This window comes from Peromyscus maniculatus, chromosome 21 (assembly GCF_049852395.1).
Source record: "Peromyscus maniculatus bairdii isolate BWxNUB_F1_BW_parent chromosome 21, HU_Pman_BW_mat_3.1, whole genome shotgun sequence".
Taxonomy (NCBI): domain Eukaryota; kingdom Metazoa; phylum Chordata; class Mammalia; order Rodentia; family Cricetidae; genus Peromyscus; species Peromyscus maniculatus.
In genome coordinates, this window is record NC_134872.1 from 36,113,800 (window position 1) to 36,141,474 (window position 27,675).

Here is a 27,675-nt window from a genome sequence, read left to right on the forward strand (position 1 = left end):
CAGGGGTGATGGGGCAGAAGATGCCAACGAGGACACTGTCAGGTACCCTGTGGGCTTAGGGGAACAGGCCTGTCTGCCAGTGCTACCCACCATACAGATAGAACTCATTCATTTTGTCAGCAAATGAGTTAACGTTTCATATTGCTGACGTTCTTGTAGAAGATGTTATTTTATATATTGCTTCCTGAATGTTCCACTGCTAATGCACAGGCACACAGCTGATTTTTGCATATTGATCTGTAGCCTACAAAACTAACTGCATTAGTTGCATTAACTCTGTGTGTGTGTGTGTGTGCATTAACTCTGTGTGTGTGTGTGTGTGTGTGTGTGTGTGTGTGTGTGTGTGTGTGTGTGTGCGCTCGCCAAGGATTCTCTATCTGGAAACCTATGTTGTCTGTAGATAGTTTTCTTTCCAAGAGGTGTACCCTGTATTTCACTTTCTTTACTTTTTCTTTATGCCCCAGCTAAAGCCTTTAGTACAATACGGAGCAGAAGTGAGGAAGCAGGCATCCTTGTCTCACTGGTCTTAGGGGAAAGTTTCCTTTGAGTCGGATGCTAGCATGGGTCTTCTTTAGATACACTTTCATCAGGCTGAGGGAGCCTATCTTCTAATATGCAGGGCATTTTCATCAGGGATACAAGTTGGATTTTGATAACCCCTTCTCTGGCATCTATTTTTGAGTTTTGTTATTATGGTGCTTACATACATCAGTTTTCCAGTGCTGAGCCAGTCTTGCCTTGTGAATATAATAAGTCATTATGGATTTACCTTTGTAGAGAGGGCTGGATTTTACTTATTAATATTCTGTTTAAAATTTGTTTGTCTTCAAGGAATACTGGTCGATAGTGTTTCTGTATTATATTCAATAATGTTTCTGTATTATATTCTCCAGGTTTGATGTACGGGAAATGGCCTTGGGGAGTTGGGAAGACTTCACAAACTGAAAATGATTGATTCTTCTTCTGTTTTCTAGTAGAGTTCAAGTAAAATTGATACTGTGTCTTCCTTAAGGCCCTGGTAGAACTGTCTGGGGCTGCAGTTTTCTGTGTAGCATGGGTCGGTATAGAGACATTTTATACCTTAGAGTTCTCTGCTTATCTCTTAGAGCACATGCAATACAGTTATAATAAGCTTCAATGCTCTTATACTCTAGTTCTAACACTTGTATTAATCCTTGTTGATTTTTCCCTCTGATTTGCATATCTGGTAATTCTTAGGTGGACACCAGACACCATGGATGTTTACTTTCTGGATTCTGAATCCTTTTGCCTTCAGGATACAGTTGAGTCCTTGAATATTGTTTGTTTCTCCAGGGTCTTGCTTTAAGTTATTAGGTAGGAACATAACAAGCAGCACTTGGTCTAAGAGAGTTTCCCATTGCTGTGGCTTCTGAGTCCTCTAGAAAATGCCTTTGGATCCAGACATTTTATAGTCACTGGGTGGCAATAATGGTTGTCTCTGGGCTTGTGTACTGTTTTATCAAGTGTTTTAGAATGGTTCTTCCTCTGGATGGGAGAGCTTTCTCATGCAGGTGTAAGTCAATACCCTGCTGAGTTCCTACACAGGACTCGGATGGTCTCTAAAATGCCTATTCACTGCATCTGGTCCTTCGCATTTGCCACCATGGCCTTCCTAAGCCCAGTCTCATTGATTCAGAAGTTTGCTGAGCTCTGACTGAGTTTCTTCCCCTGTACTATGACCTGGAAACTCATGCTGGTAAGCAGAAACAATCAAGGGCTCACCCGTTTGTTTCTCGACTCCTAGGGTGGTGGGCCTTCACCATTGACATCTGGTATCTGAAAACCCTGGCTTTGTGTACTCTCTCTTGTTGTTTGGCTGTTTCTGGTGAGAAAGTTGATCCAGGCTCTCTTACTCAATCCTGACTGGAAGCAGAAACATGCCAACAACTTCTGAAGTTCATCAGTGAAACGGACTGGAATTCTTCACTCATGGCAAAATTTTTTTTCTTTCCATTTAAGTTGAAAAAAGTACTTGAACTCTTGATAAAACATAAACCATAATGCAGAATTGATCGATGCTGGCCAAGGCCAAGATTTTTGAGGAAGGAAGTTAACTGTGAATGCCACCTACAAAGATCCTGGCTACTGTTGGATCCAAAAGGCAGAGAGACAAGTTGTAAGACTCCAGCCAGGGAGGAAAATGTCCCAAGATTGCCAGTGGAGATGGAAAAGAAAGAAAGGCTATAAGGAAACATAATCAGAAGAAGAGGGAAGAGGAAGAAGAGAGAGGGAGGGAAGAGACTCTTTTGATCTGGCAAATCCAAGAATTTTGAAGGGCGAATCATTAACAATTGCCATTTGGAAGCAGGCAACAAAGGGAGAAGCTGAGAGGGGATTCTGAGATGATTATAAAAATCATTAAATGTTGGAACATGATATGAAGTCAATCCATGTGTCCCACGACAGAGGAACAGATAAAGAAAATGGACATAATGTGTGTGCGTATTTATACACAATGAGATCCTCTTCGGTCATAGAAAGAAGGAAGTCCTGTCATTACAGTATTGTAGACTGAACTAGAGGGCATTGTTAAGTGAAAAACAACAGGCAAAGAAAAATACCGCAAGTTCTCCCTTCGATATGAATACTTGATTTCCTATTAGTAGAGAGCAGAATGGGTAGGGAAGGATGGGGAGGAAGAGTGGTACAGAAATGACGTTTAATGGGTATAAGAAAACAGATAGGAAGAATGGGCTCTCATAATCTATAGCATGCGGAGGTAACTGTGATTGATGATAACTAAGTGTACAATTCAGAAAAGCTAGCCAAGAAGATTGTGAATATTTCTAAAAGAAATGATGAAGGCCTGAGGTAAGGGATATATTACATTCTTACCCCTAAGTATGTACAATTATCATGAGTTAACTAAAAATAAATTTTACATTAGTAAAGAGAAAAGGATATTCTATTCTGGTGATTCTCAAAAGGTCCCAAGAGCCTCTCAGAGGGTCCTTAAGGTCACAAGTACTTTCATAGCAGTTCAAAGAAATCTTTTACATACACGTTCTCCCATAGCATTCAGTAGAATTTCCCACAAGCTACATGGTGTATAGCTCAAAGATCAAATATAGATGCAAATTTTAAAATTTGCTATCTGTGTTAAGCTAAACATAGAAGAATTTTCCGGAACAAGGTATATATTGTAAAGCAATGCTGATATTCTTATTTCTAATTTATTTTAAATACACGATTATTTCATAAGAGACATCATGTTACTTATATTAACAGGCAAAGGGTGTATTGGTATTTTTAATGATCCACAAAATTTACTTTTAAAATTGCATAGATTTAGTGTCTAATATAGTAAAGCTAAGAAGAATTAACCATGCAGACAGAAGGTTTTTAGCATTGCCAATAATTTTAAGAGTGTAAAGTGCCTCCGACAAAAATCTGATAACTTCCCTGAATAAAGCAGCCTATGAGATCACTGGGTAGGTCTAGGAGGGATTTCTGAGGGAAAAGGACAAAGGGCAAAGAGATCAGGAGGGAATCTCCCTGGGAATCAACTGCCCCACTTGTTCCTCTGGCTTTGAAGTGATATCTTAAAGGACACCATGGTTGATAAGCCTCACCCATAGGGACGTGCTGTAACCATCACTGAGGTTTTACTGTCATTTGGTAGAAAAATTTCCATGCTCCATTCCCTCCTAGAAGGTGTGAGGAGTCACTACATCATCTGCAGTTCACTTGACCATGGCTTTTGTTGCTTTGTTCACTACTGTGACCAAACACATCACAGAAGCCATCGTGTGTATGTAGTGGGAAGGTGGGGGGTGTGGGGGGAGATGCGATTTATCTGAGATCACAGTTTCAAAGGAAATAGTCCACCATGGTGGGGAAGGCACGGTGGCTGATGTGGCTTGGTTTATGATGCCAGAAGCTTGCAATGGGGCTTCCTAATATGGTGCTGACCAGGAGGCAGAACACTCATGCCCCATCCAGAAGCAGATGTCACCTTCAAGGTCTAACCTAAGTGACTCTCTTCCAGAAGGTAGGCCGAAGTCCCAAAGGTTCCCCCAACCTCCCCATACAGCACCATCAGCTGGGAACCAAATGTCCAGACTCATGAGCCTATGGGGAAATTTTCATGTTCAAACCATAACAGCTTTCTTAAGTACCCATCTGGCCCATGCTTGGTAATCTATCATATATGTAGGAAGGGAATTTTTAAGAACCAAGTACATGTGTCTGACCACAAGTGAGGTACTGTAACAGGACAGCATCATGATTATCCATGTTTTATCAACAGCAACTGATGTCCCAAATGGGAGCAGGAGCTTGTCCAAGGATTACCTAGTGAATAGATTCATGGAATGAGACTTAAACTCACTGTCTGAAGCTGACATTCTCTCCCATCCACACTGCTGTATTTTACTATTCTACTGTTGACCACTGCACAGTAGAAATGCCTTAAAATTCAAGAGAGCTAGAGGATTACTTTCTAGATCCAGAAAAAAAAGGTAGCATGATGGTTACTGGCATAGACAATGGAGCCCGACAGCCTGAGATAGTACCCCACTCACATCCCAGGTCTACTAGGACAGCTGTGGGCAGGGTTCAAGTCACTTAATGTCTCTTGGGTCTCAGTGGTAGGTGGTAAAGTCATATGGCAATCATGGGTACATAATGTCATTTCGGTCACTGGTGGACCATGTGTACAAAGATGGTTACAAGTTTCAATGCGTTACTGGGTTGATGTGAGGACTAAGAAAGTTAACACATGAGAGAATTCACATTCTCTGGTGCACACCAGGTGGCAGAGACGATTGTGATCTGCCTTATACAATCTTATCTGCCCACTTATACCAGAGACTTACTGAGAAGCTTGCAGATTCTTAGTGTGCCTGAAAGAGTTTTACTGAACAATACTATGCAAATAAGTAACTATTGCTGGGACTTTCTTAGGTATGAACTCAGAGTGTGATTTCTTTTGGGAACAGGGAGTTTTTTTAGTGGGGGAAAAAAAGTGGCCAGTATTGCTTGCTGGAAGGCTAGAAGCTCGTCACCACAGCTGATAAATTCCTCATTCCCCAAACATCAACCCAAACCACATTTGAAAAGCAGGGCGTTGGGACATAAACACTTGAGTATAAAATAACCAAATCTGATAGGTATAAGTAATTCCACCTCTGTGAGTTAAGAGCTGTGAACTTGGTCAGTAACATGAGGAAGCAATAGGAACTGAAATCTGAATGCTCTTCGAGGTTAATAAAAGATTAAAAAAAGCAAAGGGTAGCCTGCAACAAAAGATTTCACAACATTCTTTACGTAAACTTAGACATTTAGTTATTGCTGGGCCAAAGTGGTTCTCTTGTGCTCTGGTTTTTCATTGTTGAAAAGTTTTAGCCGAACTTGAATCATTTCCTGTCTTAACAAGTGCAATATGTCTTTCTTGTTCCTCCTACATTGTTAATGTCCAAATCACTACTGCTGAAGAAATCCCCCTCGATTGTTGCCAAACACATATCCCAAAATATTAGATGTCTTTTGTTGTTGAAAGTTGCACACATGTGTGAACATGAACATGAGTGTGCACAGACACAGCCCTACATTAGTGAAGTCCCTATTAATGTTTACTAGCACATGTAACCACTTAACTTGACCTAGCTATCTAACTCCTTTCCCCACTAGAATAGAAGTCCCATGAGGGTAGAGTTTGGGTCTTTTCATCCATTGTTGTATTAGTACTATATTAAATAAAAACTGAAAGTACATTACGCACTGGATGACTGCATGGATGGATTGCTTCATTCTGTCCATTAAAAGATCCTGTGCCTGGTTTCAGTGTTTTTCAATGCCAGTGGTTTTTTAATGTTTACTTTTCTCTGTGTCAATTCTTTTCTATGACCACTTACAGTTCTTCCACCATTTTTATTTTCTCTCACTGTGTCTGTTCGTGAACACGCAAGTGTTAATGTTAGGCTTCTCACCTGACCTGGATCTTTTGGAAGTGGATAGGAGCAAACTTAGCCAAGAGCTCTTCAGAGTTTCGAGAAATGGAACAAGGTGCTTCTTATGCTTGACTAAGAGGGCCCCTGAGCAGAAGAGTGTGCAGAAGAGAAAGAAATACGCCAAAGTCTAGGTTGTTGATCAGTGTCTAGGATTGGTACTAGAACAGACCTCCTGAGGTATACAGCTTCTAAGAGCAATCACATCAATGCCAGAATAGCTTCTAAGTACAGCTCCTAAGAACAATTGCATCCATGCATGGCTACATGCAGCCTAGCAGGAGAGCCTCTGTATGGCAAGGGCCTGGGAAGGGACACACTGCTTTACACTGAGTATGGTCCCTTCAAACTCTAGAAAAAGGTATTTCAGCATAAGTGGGGCACCTGGGAGACGGCATTACAGACCCTTGCAAGTTTTGTTCATCTTTCTTTGGAAGAACAGATAACTAGCACTTCCCCATGAGGTCTTACTTTTTTTTTTTTTTTAATTTCTGTGAGCCCAACTTCCCAAGCCATAGGAGGAATTAACCCAACCACATCAGCTGACATCTCAACAGCAAGAGCCTCAGTGGGGCTGGGGAGGTCTGGTATTTTGTGCTCCCATCTCTATTCCCCTTCTTATCCTTTCCTGTTCATGCCACAGCAGATATTCCCACTGATGAGGGTGACATCACTCTGAAAAAATCCTCAATACTGCCCATGACCCATGTTAGAAAATTTTCTCTTCCCTCCCTTAGAAACTCAAGAAACAATCATAGAATTACCAAGGTTATCATGGGCAGTACCCAAGGAGGAAGGGGACAGTGTGTGTGTGTGTGTGTGTGTGTGTGTGTGTGTGTGTGTGTGTGTGTGTGTGTGTGAATGCCAAAACTAATCCTTGCTCAGAATAATTCCCGGTGCAGAAATTTTGAAGGAAGATGTGATTTTCCCACTAACACATTGTGTCATGGAGAAGAAAGACCACGGCAAGCAATTTGGGAGTTCTAGATGGATATGGGGGCTAAGAAGAGCCTCCATGAGTGTCTCCCAGTCACCAGCTTTGAGGACCGTGAAGGAGACGTTTCCCAGCGTGGGGAACAGTGTGGCGGCATCTGAGCATTTATTTGAAGGATCTCACTCAGTGGAGGCATTTTTCTTTCCCTCTTCCGTTTTCAATCCCTTCCTCTTCTTCCCTTGCTCGCTCATATTCCCGTCACCTACTACAAAGTCCTTCAAGACTCATTTTTTTTGGTTTTCTGTCAAGAAAGAACTATACAGGACAGATTTCCATATGTTCTGAAGATTTCATTAACAGCATTTTAAACTGCCATGTTATTTTTTTATTTGTAGAGCATTATATTGATGTCATTCAGAATTATTCCCCTTAGCCCTTTCATCTACTGATCTATTAATAAAGTTGGTGATAAATGTTAATTTGCATTAATATTTTGATTTACCCAAATGTTTTAAGCATGGGACTCTAGGAATATTTTATTTTGACAAACTGAGCATTTACAAGACAACTCAGTTTGCTTCTGGAAGTGCATATGTCATACCACTTCTATCACAAATGTAAACACAGCTTCATGTGCACTTGAAACTGAACAGAAGGTGTTGTTCAGTTCTGAAGCCCATCACAGCGCTTAAGTCCACAATAAGTCAACAGTCTAAACAAAAGTATCATGAGCTACAGCATGTACAGTAGGAAAGGAGGACTGCTCTCTTGTACTTAGAACATATCTAGTTTAGGAAGCAGCCTAACTTTACAATTGTAGGGATTAAAGTGAAGTCCTACATAGGTTAAAATGAGGCACTAAAATATGTGAGTCTTTGCTGAAAGACAAAAATGCATGCTTTGCAGGGTGGCGGTTGCATTTGTGTTGGCATGCTTGTTGCATGTGAGTGCAGAGCCCGAGGCTGATAGCGGGTCTTTCCTTGATCACTCTCCATCTTTACCTGTTGAGACAGGGTCTCTCAGTGAATCTGAAGCTCATCAATTCAATTGGGCTGACGGATCCATCAGATTCGGGGATCCTTCTGGTTACAACTCTCCCTCCCCACTCCCCCACCAAGGCTAGAATTACTGTCATGGACAGCCATGCCCAGAGTTTTCAAGTAGATTCTGGAGATCTGAACTCAGGCCCTCCTTCTGTCAAGTCAGGTACTTTATTGACTGACCCATACCACTAACCTCCCCCCACCAAGTATGCTTTATGCATCCCAAATTGGCCTTTACACCTCAACAGTCATGGAAGAAGACTAGACTAATAAAGCGGGTCAGAAGGCCTGCCTCCCACTCAGCTATCCAGGAAGGTCCCTCCCAAGTCTGACAGGAAGGACTTACAGATGGAGAGATAGAAAAAGAAGGCAAGAGCTCAGATCTCAAAGTAGGTCCCCACCTCCTGTGACGATTCTGCCTCTCCCAGAGGAGCCTGAGAGATGAGTCGACCCCTCGGAGAAGAGAGACTCGGTGAGTCCTGCTACAGCAGGCTTGCAACAGCGGCCCCACAGCTGAGAGAGCCTGCCTTCAGCAAGAAGGGAGACGCTGCCGAAGCTTCTGGGCCAAGGACAGGGATTGAAGCTGCTGAGAGAACCACAGGAGACCTGGAGAGAGGTCAGGAGACTGGAGGCCAATGCTTAGGAAGGCCCAGGATTAACTTGAGACCCAAACTCCTAATGACACCAGGTGTGCCAGGTCATACACCCAATGGGAGAAAAAACCTGGCTTTTTGATCACCATGGACCAAGTAGGATGTAGGATGTAACACCTCACTAAAGCCAACTCCACAATCCCTGCAAGACTAGATGGATACTTAACAAGAGAGCATCAAGATGGGTAACCGTGGGAGGCTGTTGGTCAAGACGTACCAAGATTTTGAGAACACTTGCATTTGGCTAAAACCCTTGGCTTGAGGTAAGACACTCTGGAACTCATTTATTCTTCTCTTTAAACAAGATATTTTCATTTTTGTTCAACATTTTTATTGTGTGCGTGGCCCATATCAAGCAGCGTTTCTCGTATTTGAAGTGTATTTGGAAATGACTCAAACAAAAGCCCCACTTTCTGGAAGGTGTGGGCAAACAACAGGGACAGCCAATAGGGTGAAGGAGGAATGATACGGGGAGAGGGGAAGTGTGTGTGGAAGAAAGCAAGAGCGTGCCTGAGGAAGTGCAAGCGTGGGAGCAGGCATCTAGTCGCACAAGGGAATTCCTCACCTCTATTGCACACCATTGCTGTCTCCCTTCGTGCGATGCCGAAGGCTGAACAGATAAACACAAAGTAGGTCTTCAAGAAGCTGAGAATGTATACCATGGGCCTCCTATGGGCAGAATAATGTCCTTTCTTCCATCCAACAAGTATCTACCAAGCATACAGTCAAATATGTCCATTCCAGGCACTCAGACAACATACACTATATATATCACATGCATCACACACTATACACACAAAACATGTACCACACACACAACATGCAGACTACAAACAACACACACAATATATGCAACACGCGCTACACACACTCACAAAGCAATACCACGCACAACATACAGAGCACACACAATACATACAACATATACTATACACAGTCACCAAACATATACTAAAGATGCAACATATGGAATACACACAACCTATACTTCACACATTGCATGCATTCATAAGATATAGAATATACCCTGCACACAATTCCACTGCATACAGCATAATCATTTACACAACAGATTCCTATAATGTATGCAAAACACATAGAACACTTACATCATACACTCAAAAGACATATAGCCAACATACATACAGAACACACAATATTCTCATTGGAGTACAAGCAACATACACAGAATACTTGCTTTGAAAACAACATACAATAGACACTTTCACAATACACACAAGAACTAGACACACCACATATACATTAACACAATGCATAAAAAGTACACACCATAAATGTAACACCCACACAGTTAAACTTATTCATACAACGCATATCTCAAAGCCTATATATGAAAATGCTTTCACTTTAAACACCACTGGTGTGGCCAGATGAGTGCTGAGATTATTTGGTTAAATGCACGGGGCAGTAAATGAGAGAGCTGAGACCCGGAGGAGGCTTGGGGGTTGAGCTGTTCACGGGGGGCCACCACAGAGCTCCCACACAGAGTGATGAGCACAGGATGATTTATAGAAAGGAGCATGGTGATTAGGGCTGGCCAGGGGGAGACCATGGGAGCTGTGGGTCAAAGGGCACACACTTGGCAACTGTATTTATTATTTTTCTTAGGGCGGTGACAAAATGCCCACTAGAAGCCAATTAAGGAACTAAGCGTGGGCACAGTGGTTCCCGGGAGAGTTCAGCTCGTTATGATGGGAAATGCATAGCCATGATGGCAGAGCGGGAGAAGAGGCCCAGACACTGGGGTTACACCTGTATGTTGCCTTGTCAAGTTGGGCTATTTGCTATGGAAACCAAACTGCTGTTTCTTTGTTCTGCCAAAACTGAAAGACCACAATCCGTAAGGTCATAAACTTCAAAGGCAAGCCTTTAATGACCTACTTCAACCAGCCAGGCCCTCTGAAGGCTGCCCTGCCTCCAAACGAGCTCTGTAAGTGCGGAGGACATGGCTCGGTGGGTAAAGTACTTGCCAGGCAAGTAGAAGTGAGTGTCTGGGTTCAAATCCCCAGCACTCACGTGAAATCCAGGTGTGGAGTCGCATGTCTGTAAACCCAGTGTTGCGGGGTGTGTGTGTGTGTGTGTGTAGACAGGTAAAAACAAAGTGTTAGTCAATGCTCTAGGTTCAGTGAGAGACCATGTCTCAAAAACTAAAGCATAGATCTACCCAACACCCACCTCTGGTTTCTAAACGTGAATAGGTGAAAACATTCACTCCCACATATATGCACACATATGCACCACACACATGCAGCACACATGCACTAAATGTTAAAAAATGATAATTAGAAAACTACCCCCACAAACTGGAGCCTGAAAGCATGAGGTTATAGGTGACAGTCCAGATGTAAGTCACAAATGACATTGCTTTGTACATTTGTTGGTCATAAGTGTTCTGTCCACAGAACAAAAATGATAGCTCATATAAGGAAGGTGATATGCCAAGTGGCTGGATTTTCTGGACTCATTTCACAGTAAATAAATTCATCGGGTCACCACAATATGTACCTTAAAAAGATAGCAGCTTTTATTTGCCAATCATTATTCAATATAGCTGGGAAATTAAAAGGCATAAAATCTATGTATTCAACCAAATGCTAACAGCCTGCTCCTCATGTAATTTCCGTGAAGTCTCTTCAAACAAAATCCCTGGCACCCGGCTCGCCACATATTTCCCAATATAGTAAATGAATGTGAATATAGTGACTGTCACTGGGTCTCGATCTAGAAGTTAATCTCATGTACTTAAGTTTAAAACAATAACCTACAGATTTTTGGCAGACCAAAAGCAGTGTGATTTGGTTTCCACGGTGAATAGCCAGGCTTCCCCAGGCAGCACAGAATGTTAAAGAAAAAACCCTCCACAGACAAAGGAGTGTGTGTGCAGTGCGGTAGGAGCTTACATTTTAACTGTGTTTAAATTCTCCAAAGAAAGGTGTCGCCTATAATAACGTGAGCATGAAGATTGTATCCTTATTCTCCCTTAAATACTTAAATTGCTACTTGCAGAGTTGGCTCTATGGTATTTTGATGAAGCTAAATGCATTTGTGAAATAAAGTCTTTTTTTTTTTTTCACTTGCCCTTCTGTCTGTCAGCACAGGTCTGTGACCAGATGCACGGAGACGTTGATCCCCCTGTAAGGAATTCGCTGACTCTAGCTGGGTATTCTACAATTCAGTTCAACTCTTGATACTGACAAATGTTAGTGAAGGCTCCACAAACAGAGGGCGTGGTCACCAAAGACAGCCTCTGATGCTGCAAATACCAATCGATCGATCGATCGCCAGGGCTAGAGTGTTACCCTCCTCTGCCCTGAGTCAAGGTCCCTACAACTTCCCACGGTCTATAACTAGCTAGGATAGCTTCAGATCACAGGAAACCTGTTCAGCTATTTCTCATACAATAATGGATATGTCAATGGACACAGATGTGCAGCCAGTTGATGAGAGATGCAGAAGGCGAGGTATGTGGGAAGGGGCTTCAAGATTCCATGCCAGGCGGGCTTCCCGTGACATGTTCAACACCCACAAGCTTTCCCGACTCCTAGTTCGTGAACACTTGGGGAGGATCAAGCAATCAGTTTCCCCCTCACCGAAGATGGGGAACAGGCTGAATGTTCTGAGCTTCTCATCCTGGCTTGAGCTTCCTGCTGCCCAACCCCCCACCTTTAAGTAGCGTGAGGATGCCTGCTTACGTCTCCTAAAATAAAGAAACTTCTTTAGGCCAGGAAAGTCTAAGGCACTGGAATTTCCACTGGGTGCTATGAACAGGGAGAAACTGGGTTACTTTGTATTTATGGGTGCATATGGTCAGACATAGAGGAATTCTCTGCTGGAAAGGATATGCACGTTCTATGGCACCAGAGGTCTGATTTTGATGGAAAACTCCAGGAGGTAAGCACTCTGGTACTTTTCCAAGGCCTTAATAAAAAGATTGACTCTTGAAACAAGCGCTTGCTTGGAACATGGAACTGAGCAAATGTTTTCTGGCCAGCAATTTCCATGCTCAAAGATCATTTCAGAGAAATCTGCATAACCCTTCCCTAAAGGGACTTCCCAGGCTTGGAATACATCTACATTCATCCAATCAACCAATAAGCAGGGAACAGGCAGGAAAATGGCTAGGAGGACCGTTCTAAAGCGCCTTTTTGAATTGTAAGTAACTAAAGTCCAGTGTTGGCAACAGGTTCATGATCCAGGGAATCCAAAGAAACTAAACAGTGATGTTTGCATCCATTTATATTACGCGATGTCCCCAAAACAGCCGAGCACTAAATGCCCCTGGGTGAGGATCCCTTCAGCCACCTACAAGTTTGGGTGGAGGAGCCTAAGGAGATGACCAGTACTGCCCAAACGTGCCTCCTCAGTCTTAACCCCATTCTCTCATTGGACCACAGGGCACAATGCCTACCCTAGGTGAAGGCAAAAATAAAGGCGCAGTCCTGACTGTGGTAGCTGTCACACAGTAAATGCTTTGCTCTGGTTATTATTTGGTTACCCGAAAGACTGGCAGAGCAGGTGCTATGATTTGGGGTACAGTCTCAATAGGAAAGAAGTGATTGTTTATCCAGAATTGGACACAGAGCTTAATGGAAAAGAAAAAGTAGCTAATGGAGACTGGGGAGGCTCAACTGGTCAAGTACTTGCCATACAAACACAAGGTCCTAAGTTCCATCCCTAGCACCCATGGGGGGGGGGGACACAGGACGGACACGGTGGTGGGAATCCCCAGCCCTGGGGAAGAGTGGTCAACTAGAAGCTCATTGGCCCACTAGCCTAGCTCAAGGAGTAGCTATGAGACAGTACTGCCCAGTTTTGAAAGCAACTCTTGAAAACTACAGCCTCTCAAGAGGAGAAGACAGACAGATCCCCAAGACCTTTCAATGCATCCTTTCCTGACGCAGTTGGCTTTCTACCGTTCATTGTGTGGTGAAACACCACCTTCTGAACACGACTTCTTTTTATTCCTCATTCACATAGGAGCCTTTCAAAGGCCGCCAAACGCATGTCACGAGGGAATTATGAATTGACAGCAGAGCATGAGGAAGTGAAATCGAGAAACGATCAGCATGCAAATTTTGCATGGCAAAATGTCATCAGTGCCAGGGCTAAGTCAGGGGGACTAACATGATTTCACCCCTTCCACCAATGAGAAACAGAAAACCCAGGCAGGAGAGAGGAGTCCAGAACCATCTCTTTTTTTCCTTTGTATACTTTAACACTTCTAACAAAATGTAAGGCGTTGATTAACCAGACCTAGCTAGAGAGAGAGATCTCAGCTACAAGGAAATGAGTCTCATTCTCTCTCTGCTCCCCTCTGCCACGAAAGCACTTTCTCATCATTAAAATTCTCATAATATATATTGGTAAACATTCAAAAGCAAAAAACCAAATATTCTCTGTTCATGCCCAAATCTGGCTGACTCTTACACTTTTTTCTTGTATTTGGAAGATCAAATAGTCATTGTCATATTTCTCAAAGAGTCAGCATGGCCCAGCACTGCACAGTCCTTGTGCCACTAACCACCCAACCTCCAATATCACTTTTGCCTTCTGTCCTGGGGCTTCCCTGCCATTGCTAGCCATGCCAAGATGATCCCGGGGCAAAAGAAAGGCCCTCCTCCGTGTCTTAGGAGTGGGGTTAAGAGCAGATGAATGGTCAGAAGCTGGAGCAGAGGAGAGATGAAAAGGTGAATGGGCTGCCCAGCACTAGGAGAAGCCAGACCACCCACCCACCTAGTCAATGCAAAGCTGAGCCTTTTCCCCTCCCTTGAGGTCCCCTCCCTCACCTCTGCGCACATGCACGCGGAGCTCCAACAAGAACCCTGGACGCCGCCATTCTTTTCTTCACCTTGCTTGTGAAAAGGGTTTCTTGCTGCTCCTGGCTGCATAGTCCATGCTAGCTGGCCTGTGAGCTTCCAGGGAGTCTCCCATCTTGCTGTAGGGCATTGGGATTGCAGAATTGCACGACTGTGTCTGGCTTTACGGGAGGTCTGGGGATCCGAACTCAAGTCCTTACACTGCCATGGCAAGTGTATCGCCCACGGAGCCTTCCCTCAGACCTGGCCCTTTGGTTTGGAACAAGTCTCTTTCCTTGTCCTTGAGGTGTCTATGGTTAGTAAGTATCCTTGTGACCTCCCTGGCATCCAGCATTTGTCTTGCCCTTGCAATTTCCTCTTAGAAAACCCTCCTCCTCTTCCTCCCCACTTCTCCCCCTCTTCCTCCTTCTCCCCTCCTTCTCTTTCCACCCAACTCTCCTCTATCTTCTCACCCCCTCCACCACCATCCCAAGCACCCTGTCACATACTCCCCAAGTGGATTTTAGGACACGCCCAAACTCTGTCCTCCAAAACAAAGCTGGGCTCACGGCCCCCACCCCTACCCTGCCTGTGGCACTTTGCAACCCTGCTTTGTTCTGCCTGCCTTCTCTTCTCTCCCCTGCTGCTCCCTTAAGACACTTAAACGTATTTTCTATCTCTAGCCGATGATAATAGCTAAGCAAAGCAGATGTTTAAATGTTTGTCAAATGAATGCAAGTAACCCTGTTTACACTCCCAATGCTCACAGTTCCTAAGGAAGTAAAGAGCACACTCAGCAGGCACGAGCTTTCCAGAACTTCCAGGGCCAAGGTTTTCTGAGAAATGGACTTAAATATCCCAGCAGGCAGTATTTGGCAATCCCTCTAGACACGCTTGATCTAGCCTGCTCCTTGTTTACTTGGGTAATTGACTGGCTTAATAGCTGCCCACTGCCCGGGTCAGCGATTCCCAAGCCATATTATGCAGTGATGGGTGCATGGTATCACCACAGAGAGCCCTGAAAGCCCAGGCTGCACTCAGACCCACCATCGAACCCCTGGGAGTGATATCCAGACATCAGTGTTTTCAAGGCTCCCCCGTTGATTTCCATGCACAGCCAGGACCCACAACAGCTGCTAATGGCAGAGAGTGAGTGATTGCCTGAATTTGATCCCAGCTGTTTTCCATCCATTGCTGCAGACTGAGCAGAGTTCAGGTTTTCCGAGAACAACTGAGTGTGAATCCCACCCTAAAGGAAGCGCCTCAACCACCCCATTTCCCACCATGCTTATACATGCTCCTGTGAGCCTAGTTTCCGTACGCTGGGGCACAACCTAGTTTCTGTATTGAGGGCACATGACCTTGCCAAATTGTTCAAAAGCATCACCTTGGGGAAGTAAGCGTAGACTTCCGATTGTAGAGTGAAAAAAAAATCTCAGTGTGAGGCTGATGATCCCACAGAGGCAGTGAGAGGTGCTGCCTGTGATTCCCCTCCCGCCTACAAGGGCAAAAACTGCAGCCTTCCTTTGTCCCTGTGAGTCAGCTCAGGACTAATAGAGAAGAGTGCTTAAACCCTGAGGGAAACTGGTTCAAACAGGTAGTTCTAGCAGGTTCACATGAGTTGTGTGTGTTTTTTTTTTTTTTTTTTTTAGTCAAAGAAGTTTCAATATGTATCTGCTGAGTACGGTCATAGAGCAGAATCATAGATTTTTTTTTCCTCCTTGGGGAAAAAATCCTGAGAACTTCTGAATATGCTTTTAGAGACTAGTTAAGAGAGAGACTGATGGTGAGACCAGATTTCCCCACCCACCCACCCACTTCTAGCAGAGTCTGTTTAACTATTCCATGGCAATTGCTAGTGGGTTCCCATGATGCTTGGGTGTGTACTTTATTATTAAAGGTTTCATTTGTATTCGTTTAGGAATAAACCGTTATTAGACTTCTCAGAGGCTTTCTGCTGATCCTTTATGGGACTTAAAAAAAGTAAGACTTTTACATGATATCTGTTTTTAAGAGCTTGCTTATTTACAGGTGCGAGTGGGGGTACGATCCCTCAAGGCCGGTAGAAGGAAGCCTGAATTCATTCCATGTTAGCAAGCTGAAAAACGTGTGGCCCAGATGCTGACTGTTCATCTGCAGCCAGATTCGCGGTGGCTCAGCTCACAATTTACATCTCACGGTGCTTTGAGAGTGAGGCTCTTTCATAGACACTGTTCTTTGTGTTGTGAATTTGGATCTTTTCCCAGGCTGCTGATTTGCAGTATTGTACTTCACTAATGTTGGGCAAAGACAGCAAGATTCGCAGTCAGCCAAGCAACGATGTTTGGCAAGGTTGGTGGATTGTGTGCACTGTCCAGTCACAGTTCCAATTTACCTTCAGTGTCTTAAGGCATAACCCCATTATAAATTAAAAAGCTTCAATACCACTTTAAAAAAAAAGTTCATAGGGACTCAGCAGTTAAAGTACCTGCTATGCTTACAGAAGTCCAGATTTAGTTCCTAGCACCCACGTGGTGGTGACTCACGACTCTCTGTAACTATGAAAGGATTCAACACCCTCTAGTCACTTCCAGGAGCACATATATTCATGCAGACACTCAAGCATACCCATAAGACAAAAATATATAAAACCTTTTTCAAAAACCCATTCATAAACTACTGTTTTCCTTCCTTGGGTCACTTTATCTTGTCAGCAAGGATGAAGGAAGAGGTTTGAGAGCCCAAAAGACCAGTGTTCAAATCCAAAGCCTTCTGTTGATTTGCTGCAGCCCAAGAAACATGACTCCTACCCCTCCATCCCAGGTTCCGTAGGAAAAATTTGAAAATGACAAAACCCATGGGAGAAATGTAAGCAGTGCCTTAAAGGCTCCCAGATGTCACCTCGAGGAGATGGGTGTCTGCTAACTCTTTGTTCAGAAACTTCCCGGTGAAGTGGTCCCTGGGCAATGAGGCTGACCACTCAGCCTTCTCCAGAGCAGCGAGAGAGGTCAAGGGGCCAGCAAATAAAACTGCAGGCCAGAAAGCATCTAAGAGTTGTTGACTCATGATTTCCAGTCAAGTTCTAGAATTATAGAAGCAACATCAACCTCTGGGGGCATAATTATGGCTCTGGGATGTGTCGGCTTTGTGGCTATGTTCTTGGTAGCCATGGCTGAGCAGCCCTGCTGCTGACCTCAGACAAGAGTAACCAATCTTAGTGCCAAGAGGTTCAGTGTGTCTACAGAAAAGACATGTTCAAGTCCAACAACACCCCCCACACACACACCGTGGCACATGAGCCAGGCACCCACAAAGGAGGTAAATGTGCTGTCACAGCCCTAGGACAATGCTACTGCTTGTTCTTGGGCTGCTTCTGGCAGTGTTCAGACAAACACAGGCAGAAATCCCTGCTAAGATTTTTTTTTTTATTTAAATTTGTTCACACCATCTTTGTCAACTGATCAGGCATAGCACCTCAGTTTGTTGTGACCGCTGTAACAAGTGACCCTGGGCAGAGTGGTTTAAACACATGAATATTCCCCACAGTTCTGGAGGCTGGAAGTGCAAGGTACCTGCAGATCCACTGTCTGGTGACAGCTTGCCTCCTGGTTGCCAGCATCTGGCTTCTTGTTGTGTATGCACACAGCCAAAGGAAAGCTGGACAGCTTCTAACTAGCTTCTGTGCTAATCAAATGTATGAGGGCCTTACCCTCAGAACTTAAGTATCTCCAGGAGAGCCTGCCTTCTAATAGCATCCCACTGGGATCAAAGGCTAAACAAACATTACGCACAGGTATAGGAAACCAAACACCCAAAATCTCTAAATCCTAAAGTGTGTGTTTCAATTATAATTTCTACAGATACCATGTCAAGGTTATACCAAAACAAGACTCTTGTTTTGTAAATAATTGGCTTTTCATAGCCATAGCTTCCATCTTTATGTGTTCAGACAACCACAGATGGGAAACGCTGTGGGATGGTCTGTATGTCAAATTGCTCTGATTGATCAATAAATGTAACACTGATTGGCCAGTGGCCAGGCAGGAAGTGTAGGCGGGACTAACAGAGAGGAGAATTGAGAGAACAGGAAGGCAGATCGAGTCACTGCCAGCCGCCACCATGACAAGCAGCATGTGAAGACGCCGGTAAGCCACGAGCCACGAGCCACATGGCAAGGTATAGATTTATGGAAATGGATTAATTTAAGCTATAAGAACAGTTATCAAGAAGCAATATAAGTCTCTGTGTTTACTTGGTTGGGTCTGAGCGGCTGTGGGACTAGTGGGTGACAGAGAATTGTCCTGACTGTGGGCAAGGCAGAAAAACTCTAGCTACAGGGAAATATCCAAATAATAATAATAATAATAATTAATAATAATAGTCTTGCTGACCATGCACAGATGTTTTATCATGTTAGTATTCTGTAAACAGTCTAGTACAATAACATACATATCACATTTACATTGTACAGAAATTATGTTACATAGAAATGGTGTAAAGAATACAGAGGACTTCATATGGAGATATAATACCATTTTGTATAATAGGTTGGTCATCCTTGAACTTTGGTGCCAACTAAAGACTCAGGATCCAGTGCTGTAGATATCACTCTATATAAATAAAACACTGATGGCCAGTGACCAGGCAGGAAGTATAGGCAGGACAAAGACAGAGGAGAATTGGGGAAACAGAAAGAAGGAGGGAGAGACACTGCAGCCACCGCCAGGACAAGCAGCATGTAAAGATGCCGGTAAGCCACCAGCCACGTGGCAAGGTATAGATTTATAAAAATGGGTTAATTTAAGATAAAAGAACAGCTAGCAAGAAGCCTGCCATGGCCATAGAGTTTATAAGTGATATAAGTGTCTAAGTGATTATTTTATACGTGGATTGTGGGACTGCGGGGCTTGGTGGAACCTGGAGAGAAGCCCTCCAGCAACACACCAGTCCCCTGAAGACAACGAGAGGCGACTCTACTCCTCTTGCCTCTTCCCTCGGTGCTGTCGGTGACACCCTGCAGCCTCTGTTGAGTCTGCCTGGAGCAGCCCTGTCTGGGTCATGCATGTGGAATTTACTATGGAGTCACTTCTCAGAAATAACCCTTGTCCTTCTAGGAAAGCTGCTAGAATGCTAGCTGACCTGACAGCTATCCCACTTCCTGCCCAGGTATGCCTGGGTCCACAGAAACCTGCTCCATCACCGCACCCCCAGGGTCACATTTACTGAAAGCCGTATCCCAAACACTCCCACTCCCCATGCCTGTACACATTAACTCTACGCTTCTCTGGCCACAAATGATCACCTAGGACAGTTTAGCCTTAGAGATGGGGCTGGGTGTCTGATCAAAACCGGGTTCTCTCTTTCCTCTCTTTCTTTCATAACATGAGACATCTCTGGGCTTAGAGCCACTAGGAATGTAAGTCATGGTCCAGCCCACACCCAACCAGCCCTGTAGACTCATAAGCACATCAGCCCCTGGTCATGGTCCAGAGGGAAAGATGACTTGTAAGAGAACACCACCTCACTATCTCTATGGCCAGCAGGACTTCCTAGAAACTTTGTTCAGCTCTGAAGAACAGACAGCTGTTAGGCTCATGGTTCATGGAAATCAGGAAGTCTCGGTCTCGCGGTTTGTCCATGCAGTGGTGCTGAGAAGCCCCTGATTCTAACCTCTACAGGTGGCTATAATCCCACCTGCAGCTATAGAAAAGGATCGAAAAGACCCCACCTACAGCCATCCCCAGGCCTCGGGATGCTGAGGGCACCACAGCACCAAGCAGAACCGCAATGAGATTTAGCAGCCATGCTCACTAGGTCTAAGTTTTTCTCTGGTACCCCCAAGGCTGCTGGGCCTCCTCACTATCCATGCTCTGCATTCATTTTGATAGTCAGCAGCCGATTCTGTCTCAGGGCGGACTGAAACCTGCTCCCAATTTCCTTTCCTTGTGTGTTTCCTGCTCACCCCCTCTTCTTCTCCCAACTGTAGAACCCAGCACAGTGCTTCGCACTGTGGAATCTGGAACTGGGAATTCACCCAGGGAGTCATTTCTCAGAAATAACCCCTGTCCCCTTCCCAGGACCAGAAGGCACAGCTGCACAATGACCATATACCAAATGGCCAGTCGGTTTAGTAACAGATGAGAAGGCATTTTGTTAAGTGGAGTTGCTTCTAGGAAACGAAAAATCCATTTTAGCAGAAATGCCCTGGTGGCCACTTCAGACAATGCTTTTACCATTTGTCTCATGCTGAGGTCAGGGCTTGGTAAAGCACGGGTCCTTCACCCAGTGTCACCCCGATCATGATCTCTTGAGGCAAAAACAACAGGTGCTGGTGCATAGGGTCCAATGCTCCCCAATATCACCAGGGGAGCAGGTGCAGTCCCCAAGGTTCAAGTGTGGACCTCCACTTCCGCCTTCCTACCTCTAAGTCTTCCTGAAGTTCCCAATAAAGTCCAGACTCCTACCTCCACCCCCAGTGCCCACCATGATCTGCCCTCAGTCTCTGTACCCGGCTCATCTGGTAGCCTTCCCTCATTCCTCTCACCACCATGGAAAGCTATTTCTGATCCTCAAATAGACATTACTTGACTGTTGCATGAGACAGATCTCCTCTCATTATGTAGTCCACACTGACATCAGATGTGTGATCTTTCTGCCTCAGCCTTCGGAGTGCTAGAATGTGGGTGTGTGCCTGATCCTTCAAACATAACTTTCATGATGCTGTACCCTTTCTCTATGCTCTATCTCATGCCTGATGGCCCATTCTTTCCCCCAAAGAAGTCTTAATTATTAGACTAAGGTAGATCTCAGTCATTAGTTGTCTAAACAGACCTTCAGTCTTTTGTGGTACTTACCACATGGTTCTCTAGCTCACACATCTGCCCAGTAGTGACCAGATCCCCTTCACATTGGTATCCATGGCTACCCACACAACAAGCCCTCAAAAACTAATTGCTAAGTGAATAGAAGTAATCATCAATAATTATTTGCAGCCAAGAGAACAGATGTCCAACTTCACTCATATTTTGGGACAGTATAAAACACACTGGATCTTTGAAGAAGTAATAAAACACACTGAACTCACCTTTTTTCGTTTCAATAAACACTAGCTTAATGGACTTGGGAGATGATTCAATGAATAAAGCACTTGCTATGTAAGCATGAGATCATGGCTTCAAATGCCCCAGGGTCACATAAAAACTAGGCTTGGCAGCTTGTACCTGTAACCCCAGCACTGAAGAGGCAGAGACAGGTGAGTCCTGGGGACATGCTGGCAAGCCAGTCTAGCCAAAACAGCAAACTCCAGGTAGAATGAAAGACCCTGTCTCAAAAAACTAGATGATGAGCAATGGAGAAAGTCACCTGACAACAACATCTAACCTCTACACACGCATGTAAGAGTGAGCATGCACACATACACACATGCTCACTCGGGAAGCAGAGTGTACATAGGGAAATGTTTTTGATGGGATTGCTATTGGTGAAGAGTGGATGGAAAACATGTATGTCTGAGTCACATTTGGCCCACAGGTACGTGTGCTTGAACTTCTGGAAAATGACAGGGACAAGCTGTTATTCATTGCAATACTGATGAGTACAGCAAAAGACTACAAGAAACTCCAGTGACCTCCAGGAAGTGAAAATGCAGCTCGTTAGACACAGAGATGTGACAGGGTGCAGAATGGTGTGCCCTGTGAGGAAGAAGGAGGCCCCAATACAACAGTCCTCAGGAGAACACTGTCAGGACAGACCAGAGAGAGAAGAGACTGCAGAAACCAGGGAGAAGAAAGGGGCACTTTGCTAAGCAGGTTCTTAAACTGCAGAAAGTAGGTAAACTACGTGTCACCTATTTTAAAAAAAATCAGTGGCCTACAAAATATTCTTCCAATCTAGATGACCCCTGAAGTTACATTTATGAAGGAGATGTATAAAGACCAATGAACCATCTGCTGTTAGTACTTAAGTATCCTCCTTTTAAATTACAAGATTCAGGACTGGGAATGTAGCTTGCAGATGGATACAGATGCTTAGGCTTAGCTAGAATGCAGAAGGTCCTGCATCCAATCCATAGTACTGCCAGTAAGTTATTTAAATTCAGAATTCCAACAGTTCAAAGGAACATGTAACCAAAAGTAAACAGAAATCCACTATAATTGTACTCATACCCATTTTGTAAATGTGTCAGCTAAGCAGAGGGAAGACAGAGAAACTGCTCATGAGAAACTACAATTGGCCTCCATTCCTAAGCCTGCACCTCATCCTAACCTTCTCAGGGACAGTCTCTGAGCTTCCTTGGAGATGGCTTGGTGGCTTTGCAGATGGAAAGTAGAAAATAGTCCCCGCCTATTTTAAGCACCTATCATTTTTATGTTGACGAGATAAACTGAATACCCAGCCAGGGGGAATATGGTCAGAAAATTCAACCAGATGATATTTTGCACTGGCCCCTGTAGATTCAGAGAAATTAAGGATGAGCTCTGCTTCACCTCCAAGGGAAGGCCAATTTGCCTGAGATGGCTGCCTTACCATCTTCAAAGACAGAAGAATTATGACCTCGGGACTTGTGATGAAAGAACCATGAACATGAGCACCCAGCCGTCTAGGGCCCAGTGGTCCATGGGCTTAAAGTGCCTGTGATGGAGATTAATGGGCTATTTACTGACGTGCTGTGTCTTGGCTTGCTCATCTGTCCCCAAAGAGGAAAATAATGAGTATCCTTTATCTGAGTTGGGACAAAAGTATCTTAGATTGTGGGATTGTTTTTTTCTCTTCACATCTTGGAATATTTGCATGGACACGAAGAGATACCTTGAGGATGAGATCTCAGGATAAACACAAGATCCACTTGTTTCTCCTGCATCTCCTACACACTATCTGATACAATATTTTGAGTAATCTCATGCATGAGGTCGAGATTTGTGAGTAGAATTTTCCACTTGTGACATCGTATAAATGTGACTCAAAAAGTTTCAGCTTTGGAATCTTTGGTGAAGCTTAAATTCATAAAAAATCTATGGGATAACATGTACAAAAAAAAACCCAACAAACAAACAAACAAAAAACCCCAACAGTTGTTCTTCCTTGGGGATGATATATTAAGACGTAAGCACATACCCAAGTCAACCACATGGACTTCAGCAGCCCGGAACCACATGTTATGACCTTTTCCCTAAGTTTCCTGGGCTCAAGTCAGGCCGTCTGCACCAGGAATCCTACCTCCACACCAACTTCTCATGAGATTTCACCCAAGTCACTTTTCTGTGCTTCAGTTTCCTAATCTTCAAAACAAGCTAGCAACAATGATTCCTTCCTGTGTGGATGTAGAAGGGACCGAGACTGGGTCTCAGGTCTACAAGTGCTTTGACCAGCAGTAGCTCTCATCCCTCAAATGTACACGTCTGTTGGGTCCTGATTGGCACAGGCCAACCCTGGGCTGGGGATAGAGTCAACCCCTCTGTCCTTCTCTCCCTCAAATCATGCTCTTGTCAAGTCCATGTTTCCATGCACTCGCTTGATTAGAAACGCTCGTTAAGAACTTCACAGACATACTCTATAGAAGAAAACCAACCAATCTGTTTAACCCAGAAAAGCTCTATCTGGGATGATTTTTTTTTTTAAGTCTCTGAGTCTCTGTTTTGGACTATTCCATTTCTATTTCTTAGAGTTGGATAACAATGTTTCTGTCTCCCTTACATTGACTTCTTCTAGATTGGTTTGTTGAAAGCCCCCTAGAGATTCAAACTCCCACCCAGGCAAGCCCTGGAGAGAGAAACTGGCTCTCTCAGGCCACTGGAGACCAAAACAAAATATATAAATGGTGACAATGCCTGTGAGGGGGGATGGCATGGTGTCCTAAATACAGATGGGTGAAGAAATGACAAGTTGGAGACTATTTTTTTCTACAGTATTCCCCGTGCTGTTGGAACACAGCAAACACTGATGCTGAATCTAAGAGTCAGCCTTAAAGACGAGATAAAAATCATGAAGATGAGGTTTTTTCCCCCCAGGTAAAAGTCAGAGCAAAAGCAGCTAGCCTCACCCCTCAGCACATTTTCAAAGGAGGTCATAGACCTCTGAAACTGGGTTGGCAGAAGTTACGGTAAAAGGTCACTACTTTGGTGTTCAATAACCAAAAAAAAAAAAAAAAAAGCTGAACCCAAAGGACAAAGAAGAAGCCAGTTTCCTGAAAGGTTTTTCCCAAAGTCAATCAACACAATACAAATGCCCTTTTCCAACTGTTCAGGCTAGTACAATTTGATTTTTAAAAGTAAATAATAAAATCAGTGCTAGTAAGAATGTTGCCCAATTGTATTCACACATTGGGGATGGGGACTTCCTAGAGCACATTAATTAAGCAGTGGATTCCATCTCTAGGGACTTATCCCAAGGCAATATTCACGAGGAGACGCAAAGATTCAACTGTAATGATGTTCATTTCCACAGTGCTAACAATAGAAAAGGAAAAAAAGTCTCATCTACCAATAAGATTTAATAAGATTTACAACATATTTTAAAACCTTGTGGGGTGCATCATGTGTCCAGTGACACATGGGGGGGGGCATGTGTGGAGGCCGAGGGTTGACTTCTGGTGTCTTCCTCAGTCATCTCTCTACCTTTTTTTCTCACCATTTCTGAGACAGGGTCTCTCACTGAACCTGGAGTTCTTCAGTTGGCTAGACCGGCTGGCCTATGAGCCTCCAGGACCTGCCTTTCTCTGTCTTCCTGGTGCTGAAGTCACTAACACCCACCGACATACCCAGCTTTCACGTGGGTGCTGGATAACAAAACTCAACTCCTTATCCTTGCACCATGAGCTATCACTACCCACTGGGCCATCTCCCCAGTCCCTAAAGCTCCAATAAAAAGAAGTGCATGTCTATGAAAAGTTGCTCACACCATGTTGCTGGAAGATAAATTTGAGTAATAACACATATATAGTAGGAGTTAATTTCTTCAAAATGCAAATATATTCAGAAAGCAAGATATTCACTAGTGTGACAGGTTAAAACTCCCATGCTTGGGATCAGAATGGTTTGAATTTCAGAAGTTTTTTTGATTTGGAAATATTTACATAGTCGTCAGCCATTGAGGCTTCATAATCCACAATTCTGAAGTCTCTGAATCCAGACTGAGACATTCAGACCAGATTTTTCAAAGCATGCACAATGGCTCCCCCACATGTCTCTCTTGCAGGAATCTGTTGTTATTGTTTGTCTTCTATTATCTATAGGTACTTACCTCTGTAACAATGAACAAATACTGTCTCTGTCAATTTTTAAAAGGCATCTTCTAGAAATGGCTGTCAAGTTTTTCTTCTAATTAAACTGTCAGGCTTATGACAATAAGGTCAGTGGGCCCAAAGTTTTTAACATGTTATGTGTATGTTATGTTGTTGAGAATGACTTTATGAATCTTTTAAAGATAAATTACCCTATTAGAAGGAGTATGTTAATCTCAGAAAGTATTCCCTGACCTTCTGGATTATTCTCATTTCATCCCTTCCCAACAGGTCATCTTGTTTATAATAAAGATAGAGGGTTGGCCTGAACACACAACCCACAGAGGGCCAGCTACCTCTCGGGTAAATGCTGGGACTCACCACACACTTATGCTTCGGTCCTTGCCTATCTGCACCCTTGGGAGAATTCCTCCCCACATTCTAGCAACCCAAAAGCTCACCAACACAGCACAAAGCTAGTGTTGTGTGTAAAATAATTTGGGATCTGTGAATTGAATTAAACTGAAGACAGTAAACTTATTCTCTTCCCTCTCCCCCTTTATGTTCTTATTTCCTGTTTTTATTCTTCCTGGCTCTGTCCCATTTCGTTTGTGGTTGTTATTGTTGTTACCAAAAATACAGGTGGTGGGAACTGTAAAGGTTAAGGTGTCCAATAAGAAGCCAGGGCCAAGTTAGTTCTCCTCGTTGAGAGTGCATACACAATCTTCTCTATGGCTGTATACAAAGGTTCCAAATAGAGAGCTACATAGTGAGACTCTGTCTCCAAAACAAAACAAAAAAGAAGACGAGCACATGACTTTAAGGCTGTTGTTTTAAACCTTTTTGAAGGAAGTGTGTGCAAATGTTGACTGCCAACTGCGTGATGACTTCCAACTCACCCAGTAGCTCCAGGTGATAACTACGCAGGGCCCTCAGCAAACCCTCTGGTGAGAGCGCGCCTCTCTAACCTGCAGTCACGGATGTGAAGTGATACCTCAGTTCTAACATCCACAGAAGCGTTTTAAGTGGACCCCACAAAATGCCCTTCACCGAGTAACCCTCACCACCGATGCAAAGTCATGACTACGATAGCTTATAAGTAGCAAACTTATCATAAGTAGCATCAAACTTATTATAAGTAGCATCACTTATAAAGTGATGTGAGCCAGTAAGTAACGTGCTTAAAAGGAATGTACACATAAACCCTGAAAGTGCTTATAAAATACAGCTTCTGTGTATTTCATAGTGAATCTCCCACATAATGAAACTTAGATCTGACTATGCTCACACACGCATCTTTACATTAAGTGTGCCCAGGGAGATGCAGAAACCCTGCATCTTGTTTCAGTGAGCAGCATGCTCTCTTTTTACTCTGTTACCATTTGTCCTTCCCAAATAACTCATCGGTGTGTAAGTAAACATCTTTACACACCCCAAAAAAAAGGAAAAATCTTGAGACAGAAAATCCTAAAGTACAGGGAGCCATCTTACCATGAGTGTTGTTCATAGTTTGGGGCCCTGGGAACTCTGACGACCATCCAGCAGCCTCTCTCCCCGGGATGAAGTTTGCTGGCCTGATGTTGGCTATTCAAAACAAAACTGCCTTCTGCAGTCAGCTCTGGATGGCGTTACTTTTTTCTTCCCTTCCAAAAGAGCATTGGGCTGGGGCTGGGGGGGGTGAGCGGGGAGCGCCCAGGAGTGACAGTTCACGTCTTGTCAGATGACCCAGAGAAAGTGGGTTCCTGATGACGCCTATGTCAGAGCCTCTTGGGGCTCTGATCCTGAAGTGACACATCTGTGGAACTATGAACAGGAAACCCAGAGCTGGGCGGTCCGCCAGAATCCTTCAGCAAACGTGCCCAACCCTTACGAAATGCTAGTACCCTGAATGCACACGAGTCTCCCACGTTTCAAGGCAGGCTTTCTCTCCTTGCCTAAGCTCACATTAAATCTAGCTGAGGCCACTGCCTATACCTGGCCTGGAATTGCTCTGCCTTCTTCAGAGACAAAGCCTGCCCTGAGATCTCATCCCATACCTCCCCACCCCACCCCACCCCACCCCA

General features: G+C 44.0%; 1 protein-coding gene across 3 annotated transcripts in view; it reads right to left on the reverse strand.

Annotated features, from left to right (window-relative positions):
* The window catches only part of Il1r1 (interleukin 1 receptor type 1), a 69,388-nt gene extending 42,014 nt beyond the window's left edge, over positions 1 to 27,374 (reverse strand). For all 3 annotated transcript variants that reach the window (XM_042265553.2, XM_076557366.1, XM_042265547.2), the window contains exon 1: positions 27,104 to 27,374. The gene's annotated coding sequence lies outside the window, so the exon portion shown is untranslated. The remainder of the gene's footprint in view (positions 1 to 27,103) is intronic.
* Between the last annotated feature and the right edge of the window lie 301 nt (positions 27,375 to 27,675).